The sequence below is a fragment of the Lissotriton helveticus genome, chromosome 3_2 (genome assembly GCF_964261635.1).
Source record: "Lissotriton helveticus chromosome 3_2, aLisHel1.1, whole genome shotgun sequence".
NCBI lineage: Eukaryota > Metazoa > Chordata > Amphibia > Caudata > Salamandridae > Lissotriton > Lissotriton helveticus.
In genome coordinates, this window is record NC_136062.1 from 240,204,052 (window position 1) to 240,216,792 (window position 12,741).

Below are 12,741 nucleotides of genomic sequence, written 5' to 3' on the forward strand. Positions count from 1 at the left end.
ATTCGAGTGCTTGTGGATTCACGTTGTTTTTTGTTTTTTTCAGTCTGGTGCGTACACGAATAAATCAGAAGGTTTTCCGATGCATGAGCTGGCCACATACAGTTGTCCATGTGAGAAGCAGAGATTCTCCAAATCTAGTCCACACACTTGCAGCGATTGTCCTTGTGCTTTGTTGATGGTCATTGCAAAAGCGAGTCGCACCGTAATCGGTAAATGTTCAGTATTGGAAAGATTATGAGGGCCCTGTGTGGCCGGGGGGCCAATATTTAACAAATTTTTCTTTTTTTCTTTTTTTTTTTGACAGAAACATTCACGGGAGTGTACTCAACAACTTTAACATTTTTTTTTTTAAATTTAATTATTATTTTTTTATTTATTTTTTTAGCCAGAAACCTTCCCGGGAGTGTACTCAACAACTTCCCAAAGTTTCATGCCGATCGGATGAATGGTGTAGTAATGCATAAAGGACAAACGGACATACGGGGGAGCGCCAATCGCTTCCATCAAACATTAGAGATCTGTACCGTCAAGACTGGAAATTCACTCCTCTGGGGGGGTAGGACTGTTTGGAGAAGGGAGGGTATTTTGTTTGGGTTGTTTGGAAAAGCAGAAGTGACTTATTCCTTTTCACCTGTTTTACACTGTCGGACCGTGGAGATATTCACTGGAAACTAGTGACACATGCCGCCCGACCCCCGGGTTGTGGGCTAAATGGCCGTGTATAGATATTGTACCAATACCGCCGACATTGATATAGATCACCTGCCAGGTGCCAATAATGTGATTTTATTTGTTTCCTGCAATAAAAACATATTTACAAAAAAAAAAAAAAGGACAAACGGACATACTTTGTTTTTTATATATATAGATTGATTCACCCAGGACCATGACAACGAGCCACGCCTGTGGCTGTTTTTCTGGCAGTCCGTGACTTCACCGAAGGCAAGTTTGATTTCTGCTTGCTTCATGGCCCTTCTGATTTCACGTTGCGGTTGGGGCGTTGGGGACCGGAGGGAACTCTTGGCACCATCATTACGCGACCATCAGTTGCTACACGCCCCCCCCTCAATCGTACCTGGCATACAACGGTGCTCACCGGAATAACATCGTATCCTGCCATTACACACACATTGTGTTGCATGCTGGGAGTTGCAGTCTCCCATTAGACTGCATCAAGTCCAGCACAGCAGGTGCAGCTGATCTCCTGCCATTGGGAGCGCCGAGGGATGTTAAAAGGAGGGGGAAGTAGGTCACGAGGTACCAGCAGCACTGAGGAAGGCTAATATTCCGAAATCATCTGCACGCTGTTCCCATAGGCAATCTCCGCTGTGTCCTTGAGCTTTTTCTTCCTGAAAGGGCTACTTTGTGATATATATATATATATATACATATATATTACCTACTGGCAATAGCCAGTAGGTATATATAGTTAGGACCTATCTACCATAGGAAATCTGCAACATTCTATTGGGAATAACTTTGGCGCCGGTTGAGGAATTTGCCAGCTCCGCTCCGCTTCTTCCCTGGAAGTTTCGGGGGGATTCGTCATGCGGAGGCCGAGAAAAAAAGGGGGTCCCAAAACGTGTTTTCCCCATGTTAATTTCCATAGGACGAATAGACAAGGCTACAGCCCGAACCACTGAATGGAATTACACCAAACTTTGCAAAATTGTAGGGACTGGTACGCAGAAGTGCCTTTTCTATATTTGGTGAAAATTGCTCCAGTAGTTTTTCCGAAAATTAACTTCAAAAAATGTATATATCTATATGCGCGCTCTGAGCGCTTACCTGTACACGTACCGGGGAGCGCACCCTGCGCGCCACGGAATTGTGCGAGCGGAAAGCTCTCGGGTGTCTGTGAACATTCCAAACGATCCAGAGAGTCCGCCATCTTGTGTCTCAGTAGAACCGAGACACAAGAGGTGGAAAACAAAAGGGGAAAACTATAAAAGGGGGCAGGGTAGAGACCTCCTGACCCCCTAGGTTTTCTCAGGGGGGCCTAGGAGGACCCCGAAGGGCAAAAAAACTAATATATTTTTTTGAAAATTTCGCGGAGTACGCGCTGGGTGCAATGCCATGTACGCTTACAGGTACCCTGAGCGTACCATGGGGAAAAGAAAAAATATATATTTTTGGGCCTGGGGGGTCGTTGTGGGACCCCCTGAGCAGGCTAGGGGGTCAGGGTGCTTCTACCCTTCCCCCTTTGCGAGTTTTCCCACTTTGTTTCACTGTTTTTTTGTGCCTTGGTTCTACCGAGGCACAAGATGGCTGCCAACACTTCCTGGTTTGGAGTGTTGACAGACAGTGGCAGCCAATCAGCATGCCTTCCACAGGAAAGCAGCATGCTCATTGGCTGTCAACACTTCTAACCAGGAAGTGTTGGCATTCATCTTGTGCTAGGTAGACCGAGGCACAAAAGAAGCAGAAAAACAAACGTGTAGAATGCAAAAAGGGGACAGGGTAGAATCAATTGACATCACTGATGACATCATTCATGTGATAATACGATGCACCTCCTCACACTCTAATCTAACCTTTGATACACCCAGTGTTAAATACAAACTACCAATCTTGAACCCATTGACACACCAATACCAGTTACTACATACGCACTCACTGATTCCTAGGTCTCATTCACCCATACAATCACTCATACATACAGACACTCATCAATACAACACTATCATATGCACTCATACACCTATACAGACACTTACACACTGCCACTCATCCATGGAGTTTCTCACACACCTAGTCAGTCATGCAAAGAATCAATCACACTCCCATTTCCTCATCTATACAGTTATACATACAACACCTCAATTATACAGTTTAGTCACTAACCCATGCATTCAGTAAGACACATTTAATAACTCACTCATACAGTCAGTCACACACCTACTAAATCCTTCATCCAGACACGTATACATCCACTCATTCTTCAATATGTAAAAGATATTTAAACTTTACAGAAACACACAGTCACTGGATGATGTCATCAGTGATGTCATCAGTGATGTCAATTGAGATGTCATCAGTGATGTCATTTGAGATACACAAAAAAGTGTACACATATCTTGTTATATTTCAGGTGTAAGATTTACACAGTACTAACTCAAGATATGCCCCTTGGCGCATACTGGAGGCTCCTGGTGGGCTACTTGGCCCCCAGGGACCCCCAGTATGCAAGGAGAATTAGTTCCTATTCTGCAAACACGCCAGGGGTTGCGCTGCAGAGAGGTGTAAAAAGAGTGTGGCATCATTACACCTTTCTGCAATGCAGACCCCTGGCGCATACTGCAGGTTCCAGGTGGGCTAGTTGGCCCCCAGGGACCCGCAGTATGCAAGGGGAATTAGTTCCCCCTCTGCAAACACGCCTGGGGGCTGGGTTGCAGAGAGGTGTAAAAAAGAGTGTGGCCTCATTACACCTCTCTGTAATGCAGCTCCCTGGCTTATACTGGAGGCTCCTGGTAGGCTAGTTGCCCCCCAGGGACCCCCAGTATGCAAGGGGAATTAGTTCCTCCTCTGCAAACGTGCCAGGGGTTGCGCTGCAGAACGTTGTAAAAATGGGGCGTGCCCTCTGAACACCTGCCTGTAAAAATATAGTAAATCAGTATAAAAAAATAACAATTAATACATTTAAAAATTGTCATTTAAAAAACCTTCGAAATTCAATGAAAAAACTATAGGTTTCAGGCCTTATATAGTTAGGAATTAGCATTTAAAAAACCTTGCAAATTCACTTAAAAAACCATAGGTTTCAGGCCTTATATAGTTAGGAATAAGCATTTAAAAAACCTTGCAAATTCGCTAAAAAAACATAGGTTTCAGGCCATATATAGTTAGGAATTAGCATTTAAAAAACCTTGCAAATTCACTGAAAAAACATAGGTTTCAGGCCTTATATAGTTAGGAATTAGCATTTAAAAAACCTTGCAAATTCAATGAAAAAACCATAGGTTTCAGGCCTTATATAGTTAGGAATTAGCTTTTAAAAAACCTTTGAAATTCACTGAAAAAACCATAGGTTTCAGGCCTTATATAGTTAGGAATTAGCTTTTAAAAAACCTTTGAAATTCACTCAAAAACTATAAGTTTTAGGGGTGTTATAGTTAACTGGACATTTCACTCATACAAAACCATTGAAATTGCTCCTATATAGTTAGTTGTACTAACTATATTTCGCGCAGCCGCAATCCACTGCTGATGATGTCACATATTAGATCATTCATGACATGGTCAGTGACATCACTGATGACATCTCAAATGACATCACTGATGACATCATCCAGTGAATGTGGTTTCAAAGTGCATGGACAAATAATAGACAGAATGAATAATATGATTTATTTATACATTGTATGTACGGTCCAGTAATGTAAATTCGCTGTGCCAAAATACTGCAATTCGATTTAATACCACTTGGTTTTGAAGATGTAACAATGTAAAACTCTTAGTATTTTGTTTATGTTCTTTGATCACATGCACTTTGAGAAATATGGTAGTACCACTTTACAAGGAATGACAATGAATGAGAACTTCACCCGTGAGCAAGAGGTCGGCTGACTTCGAAACGCGTAGGGTAATTTTCCTTTGTGCCAAATAAACCTTCATTGGGGCCTCGACTCTGGTTTCTGTGAAGCGAATATAACCAGGAGGTGATTAAATGTTTAAGGGTCGGCGACCCTGTCGAGTGCCCGCAGAGAAAAAAAGAGGCAGGAACACGCCGCTTTTTTGTGTTTGAATATATATATATATATATATATATATATATATATATATATATATATATATCTGTCACAAAGTGATCCAGCAGGCTGCGAGAGCGCTCCCCAGTGTGTGCTCGGCTCAGGGGTCGGATCCAGACCCAGTTCCCGTTTGATCATCCGATTGCGAACGAAAATACCGAGAGGCATGAACTTTGGAGAGGACCTCCATGTACATTTAGAGTGACTATAACAGTACCAGCTGTGAAGTAAAACAACCATGAATAGGGTACTATACCCATTACAACCTGCCATTATTTTGGAACTATTCCAAATATTGACTTTGATTTGCCCATGTGACTTAACATGAATGTGAAAGGTTAAATTTAAGATCACACCAGTCTTTCTTCTTTTAAAAAAATGTTTATATACTATTTTCACACTACATATCCCATAATGCTCCATAATGACTAAAATGGGCCAGTATAAAGTAGGAAATAGTAGAAGGACCAACTGACCGTGACCAAAGCCTTGTGTGGCTGAAACGCGTTGGTGGGGTGAAGCGCTGAATAAAGGCTTCTGAAACTCTCTGTTTGTGCCGCTCCATTTGTATGATATATATATATATATATATATATATATATATATATATACAAAGGAGACTCCACACAACCTCCAGCAAGCAACGAAGCAACGCCTGCGAAGAAAGACACGGACCACCAGGCTCAGGTACGATGTTTTATTTCACCATAACAGAGAACAGCTACGCGTTACGGGCTCAAAAGCCCTTGTTCACACTGTATATATATATATATATATGTACATATATATATATATATATATATATATATATATATATATATATATATATATATCCATATATATACGAAAAAAGGATGATAATAACAGAGGAATATTTGTTTTTAAGAGCTTTGAATCCTATCACACCCTGTTTTTATCATTTACCTAAGGTCCACAAAGATGCAATGTTACCACCGGGGAGACCGATTGTTTCCTCTCAATCCAGCCTTCTAGAACACATTTCCATCTATATTGACTCTTTCCTGTCTGACTTTGTAATATCCTTGAAATCATATGTAAAGGATACAAGGGACTTTCTTCAGACAATTGAATCCACACACTGGCGGGAGGGTGACTTGATGATTGTTACGGACATAACCAGTCTATATACCTGCATTGCACACACTGATGGAATGAATGCAGTGAGGTACTTTCTACAGAACAGGCCTATGAAATTTACCAGACACAATGAGATGGTCTTGGAGTTTCTTGAAATTAGCCTGAATAATAAAAAATTTCTGTATCAAGGGCAATATTATCGGCAAACCTCTGGGACCGCGATGGGCACCTGCTTCGCCCCCAGCTATGCAAATTTATTCGTAGGCTGGTGGGAGGAGCAGGGGGCCTGGGCGGAGCCCAACAGTAACTGGACTCAAAATATAGTTACATGGCATCGATACATTGATGATCTCTTTGTTGTTTGGAGGGGATCAAGAGAGACAGCTGAGGAATATGTTGACAGACTTAATACCAACAATGTAAATTTGAAGTTCAGTGCAGACATTAGTTCCTCTATGGTGCACTTTTTAGATCTGGAGGTACATATTGAAGATGGAAATTTAATCACCAAACTTTTCCGCAAGCCCACAGCGGGCAATTCTATATTGCACGCGCAAAGCAGTCACCCACCCAAATTAATCAAAAGTATACCCTTTGGGCAACTTTTACGTATCAAAAGAAATGACACCAGAGATGGGGATTTGGTGAGACATGCAAGTGAGTGCATGGACAGATTTAGAGCACGTGGGTACGATGAACTGACGCTACAAAGTGCCCTCAAGAGAGTGAATGGTATCCCTAGAGAACAACTGTTAAGGGAAAAACGAATAAAGAGACTGAGACCAATACATTTCGAATGATTACCACCTTTTCAGAGGAGTCAGGGGAGTTGAGAAAGATTTTCAGAAAAAACTGGAACCTGTTAAAACTGGATCCGATGATAGGCATGGATGTTCCACCCCAACGCGTACTCACCTTTAGAAGAGCGAGATCTCTAAAGGACAGTCTCACCAACAGTTACCAGGGTGCCTGACCGCCCAACCCATTGGCTAATAGGTTGCAGGGGTTCTTTTCCTGTGGAAAATGCAAGGCGTGTCAGGGAAGCAAGAAGGTTTTAACCTACAAAGTCCCAGGGATGGACAAACAAAAAAAGATTAGAAGATTTCTCACATGTAGCACAGCGTACACAGTATACTGCCTGATCTGTCCATGTGGACTCTAATACATTGGGAGTACCATTCACGAAACTAAAAAGAGAGTCCTAGAGCATACCAGGGCAATAAAAACTGTGATATGACATATCCAGTAGCCCGCAATTTTCAAACGGAACACAAACGTGACAGAAACCTCCTAAGTTTTTTTGTCCTAGATCATGTTCCAGCACACCCTAGAGGAGGGGACAGACTGTTGATGTTAAGGAGACTAGAGTCCCGGTACATCATCGATCTGCAAACCAGGTAACCCGAGGGATTGAACACACACGAATAGTTAACAATGCATCTGGGCAAACAATAGGAAAGAGGTACATGGGGTTCCGTGAAAAGAGACAGGAAAATAGATGAAAAGAATGTGTATTAACTAAGTATGAATTATGTGCTGTGAATGTTATTATTGAACTAAGGAACTGAGTAATGGTAGAAAGTGTCCATACAGGATTGTATTGAATATTTATACCTTACATAATGAGAGAGACTATGCCCATCTAGGGCGTTATGAGAGTTTGGAACAGTGCCATAAATACAGTAGTGGTATCTTCCATGTCGACCTGACAAAGCATGATGCGCTAACCCGATATAAGTGGGGAGTGTGTAAAAACATTATTTGTAATAAGATAGACACATGTTAAGATGGCGCCCATGAAAAAAAACGTAGTCCTCTCTCTATGTTGTATGTCGGCCGAATTGTGATGGAAATAAAAATGGCTGTTTCATGCGCGAATTTGTACCATCGAAGAAGGCAAAACGCCGAAACGCGTATGGTAACTGGTAACTGTGAGTTCGCAATAAAGCTTTGAACTCGCCCTCTTGAGTGCTTTCCTTACTTCAGAAAACGAGGCGAGAGGGAGCGTGAATATATATATATATAAATATATATATATATAGTCCCACTCGGAGGAGTTATGCACAGCCTGTGCAACTGGAGTTCCGGGTACGTGTTACAAGCCCAGTATGCTTTCATCTTGAGTGTGTGTTTTCGTGCGCATTTGAAAACACAGCTTTATGAACTGTTGTTCAGTGTGTCTTCAGTTTAGATTTTACCTGATAGACTTTGTTTTGTTGGACTACGAGAAAATGAAGTGGGAGCGAGTAGGCATTAATAACACTGACAGCACAACCTGTATTTAAAGCAGTTTTAATTCTTTCAGTATGTACTGTACTCGATTCATTATCAGGAAGGCAGCATATGTTGAAAGCATTGGCGCCATAACGTTGTTTATTATGAAAGTACCTCGGCATGTCATTATGACTTGTTTAAATCTCAGGCTGATCAGACTAATGTATATAATCTTTTCTGTGTATATATCATGAATTAGTTCATGTTTATTTGTTGGCATTATATGCTTAGAGTGCAATATGCAGTTATAAATAACTTTCAATGTCTTGCACTTTGCAGTGAATGCATATGTCGAAGACTAGTATGTTTTCCATCTATAATGTCGACCACGCAGTCTATTCTCTATGTCCATTCATGCCTGAAGGAGGGAGGAGGGCTATATATTCTGAAAATGTCATGGTGCCAATTAAATTGATAAAGCCTGCTGCGCAGGCGAAATGCGTCTCTCTTTCATGGCGGGGTCGTGGGAGACCTGATAAACAATAAAGAAGCCTGATCCATATATACCTCGAGTACGTGCCTCTTCTTCGCTGGAGCAGGATTGTTTTCTTTCATATATATATATATCCATACTAATATTATGAAGAGAGAGCCCAAACCTTTGAGGCGGGTAATATCAGTAACCACAGCACCAATCACAACACCCAATACAGCGTTGGAAAGGGCAGTTGCAGCAGAAGGACATAGGCTATGCAGACGGCCACCATATACATTTTTTTTTGATTGTCTTTATTAACTTTTCAAGAAACAGTGGTGTTCATCACAATCATACAGTGCAAGACAAACAATTGTACTGTAGGACACCATATACATTTAAAAGGTAAAAGAACCATGCGCCAGCAAAGTAGTCCCTTGTGGGCGTGTCTGCGTTGTGCTGTGAGCATGGGCTGGGGGCGTGAATAACGCTGGGGGCGTGTGGTACGGCCATCACATCGTGTGCTGTGGGCGTGACAAACGCTGGGGGCATGTGTCCGCCCTTCATGCCATGTGAGTCGTACATACAAGCGCCAATTACGTTGCTGCGCAGCATCAAGGGGCACGCTGGGGTCGTGACACGCTGGGGGCGTCAGAAACACTGGGGGCCCGTGTCCGGCCTTCATGCCATGTGCACGCATTTGCGCTGCATCAAGGGGCACGCTGGGGGCGTGTGCTACGTTCCGCCCTTCATGCCATGTGGGTCGTACATTAATCAGAAGATCGTCTGCTGTGGCCGTGTGCTGGGGGCATGACAAACGCGTTCAGCTGGAGTCCTAGTAAGTAACATTACTGCAGCCTCTCCTGCGCGCTGTTACTGAACTCTCTCATTCAACGAAATTATACGCGCCTGCTACCATCAACCAGGGCTCTAGCCGGGCTCAGGCGGTGGATCAGTACACTAATTTCACGCGCCTGATAACATCAACCAGGGCTGCAGCTGGGTCTCAAGCGGGGGAACACGCACCTGTAAACATCAAACAGGCCTGCATCTGGGCCTCAAGCGGGGGAACACACAAATGAGCGTGTCTGCGGGGACAATTACTGCAGCCTCTCCTACTCGCTGTCACTGAACTCTCTCATTAAACGGATTTACCCGCGGCTGATAACTCTCTCATTCAATGACATTACACGCGCCTGCTAACATAAACTAGGGCTGTAGCCGGGTTCAGGCGGCGGATCACTACACCAATTACATGCGCCTGCTAACATCAAATAGGGGTGCAGCTGGCCCTTCTCCGTCCCTATTCTAATGAAACAAAAAATTTTGTCTACCGCGAGACTTTAAAATAAAGTGCCCTTGCCAAATACACACATTACACACATTCTATTTTATACCCGGACAACGTCGGGACGGGCTGCTAGTATATCTATACTAATATTATAAAGAGAGAGCCCTAACCTTTGAGGCGGGTAATTTCAGTAACCACAGCACCAATCACAACACCTTGTACAGCATTGGAAAGGGCAGTTGCAGCAGAAGGACATGGGCTATACAGATGGCAACCATATGCATTTGAAAGGTAAAAGAACCTTGCCAGCAAAGTAGTCCCTTGTGGGTGTGTGCGTGGGCGGGGCGCGGCATGACGACAAAAAAAAGCGTTCCTTAAACGTGTGCGTTGTGCTGGGTCATGACAAAGGCTGGGGGCGTGTGCTAGGGGCGTGACAAAGGCTGGGGGCGTGTGCTAGGGGCGTGACAAAAATGGGTGCGGCAATTGCGCAATTGCGCGAGAGCCCGGGGAAGACAAACGACAATGGCCGCGGCAATTGCGGAATTGCACGGGAGCAAGGGGCGTGGCCAATGGGCGCGGAAATGCACGGGAGCAAGAGCGTTCAATGGGAGTCTGAGTTCAGCTGGAGGCGCGCCAATTGCGCAATTGCGCGGGAACAAGGGCCGTGACAAACAACAATGGGCGCGCCGATTGCGGAATTGCACGAGAGCAAGGGCCGTGGACAATGGGCGCGGCAATCAGCCACCAACAATCGCGCCACATTCATAATTTATGATGCCAATCGCGCACCTGGGCGTATGCGTTCAATGGCCGTCTGCGTTCAGCTGGAGGCGTGGTAAGTAACCGTTCGCTCGACTCACTTGTGGGCCTGCACGTTGTGCTGGGGGCGTGGCACACATACTGGGGCCGAATACAGTGTGTGCCTAGTGCTGGGTGCGTGTCAAACAGACTGGGGCCCAATGCCGTCGGTGCTTTACTAAATTGCCGTTACGTTCCTGCCTTCATGCCATGTGGGTCCTAAAAAAATAATAATACCGGGAAATAACTTTCAAGGGTCACATAATTCGCATTGTAATACGGTCGCCGCTGGAGCCGGGTCTCAAGCGGGGGCACACCCCACTGAGCGTGCCTGCGGGGGCAATAACTGCAGCGTCTCCTGCGCGCTGTCACTCAACTCTCTGCATAAACGAATTTACACATGGCACACAACATCAACCAGGTCTGAAGCCGGCCTCAAGCGGCGGCTGACGCGACAAAGCGGCCCTGCTGGCACACTACCCTTCAAACTGACAGCACTTTCCCACACGCACAGCGTATCTAGCGCGACCTGTCACCCACTCAACTCTTCATACCCGGACAACGTCGGGACGGGCTGCTTGTATATATATTTATATATACACACACACACACGTGTTTGTGCGTATGTGTGTTTTTTTTTAATCAGCTCTACTTGTAAACATGCACTATAAATTTAAATATTTATACATATTTACACTAACCTATGTAATATGGGTGGTTTTGTTCACAGTATTTTTGTAGTAAGTTTTTTTGTACTTTACATTATAGGTATTTAAAGTCAATGTGTTTTTAATCGCAATCTTTTGTCAGCTACATTTTTGTATTTGCCTAATCCTTGTAGTCGATATTCTGTCATTCTTAAAGGAACTTTGGAAAGAAACAAACTGAAGGAAATGGAAGGATGTATCAAAGAATGGAATGGAGTAAGTAAGGATGTAAGGATAGAACAGGAGAGAGAAAGGTGGAAGAATGGATAAATGAGAGGAAAGGTGGGAGGAAAGATGAAATGAAAGATATGTCATAAAATGCTATAAAATGCAATATATGACCTACATGCGATGACGCCTCTTCACTGTGCTTGCTTATTGCCATTCAATGTATGATTCAGAATGGGTGCTATTTTAATTTTCTGGCTTCTCTCTTAGCATTGGTCCAAATGTTTCTGTTTCACTGGCGAAAATGGCTGTGTAAAATTATCTGACACCGGTTCAATCTGAAATATATATGATTACATCTTAAATAAAAGCATTCCCAGGAATCCCTCGGTGGGGAAAGTAGCACCACCATTGTGTTTATGTGTGTTTATTTTTTTTAACCAATGTTTGGAGAGATTTAAAATGACTGTTAGGACACTTCTCAGCACTATGCCCCTAAACAAAAGTAAAATTTAAAAAACAAACACTGAAAAATACAACTCAGGTCTTAGTTGACAGATGACTCGTTTTGAAGACAAACAGTGCCCCGGGAATTGGCAGAGGCAGGTAGATATGCAGTGCGTGGGAGGAGACCTCCCCGGGCAGAGCGTCACCAGCATCACAGGGCATAAAAGCGCAGAGCCAAGAATTCGAGTCACCCAGCACCTCCCAGCCAGCCTCAGCTCCTTAGAGAAGAGTGAGTGCGAGGGAGAGTAGGCGAGCAGATCGTTGCGTCACCATCCCTCTGTTGATGACGGCCCCTTTCCAGTTGCCAGGAGAACAGTGACTTTATTAAGCGTGCAGGAAATATACGCACCAAAGGTCACTGTTCTAGGTTATTAGATAGTGTATAATCCATTTATTAGTCTATCCCGACCAGAAGAAGGTAAGAAGAGCAAGAAGAGAAAGGGAATTCAGATGAAGGGGAAAAGTATCCATACTTTGAGCCTCATTTGCATCACAAACGTGAAGGAAACGCAGCACAAAATGTAGTGTTGAGATTTACGTTCTAATGAAAATCCTGATTTGCCTTAGAAAGTTGCTCACAGTAACACAAGTTAGTTCTATGCTCTACTTTGCATCAATAAGGCGCACCAAGGGTGGTACATGGGCATTACCATGTAACCACCCATAGGTTTTGATTCAAATCTACTAACATTGGTCGACAGGGATTTGCACCAAAAACATATGCCTCCTCGAGGC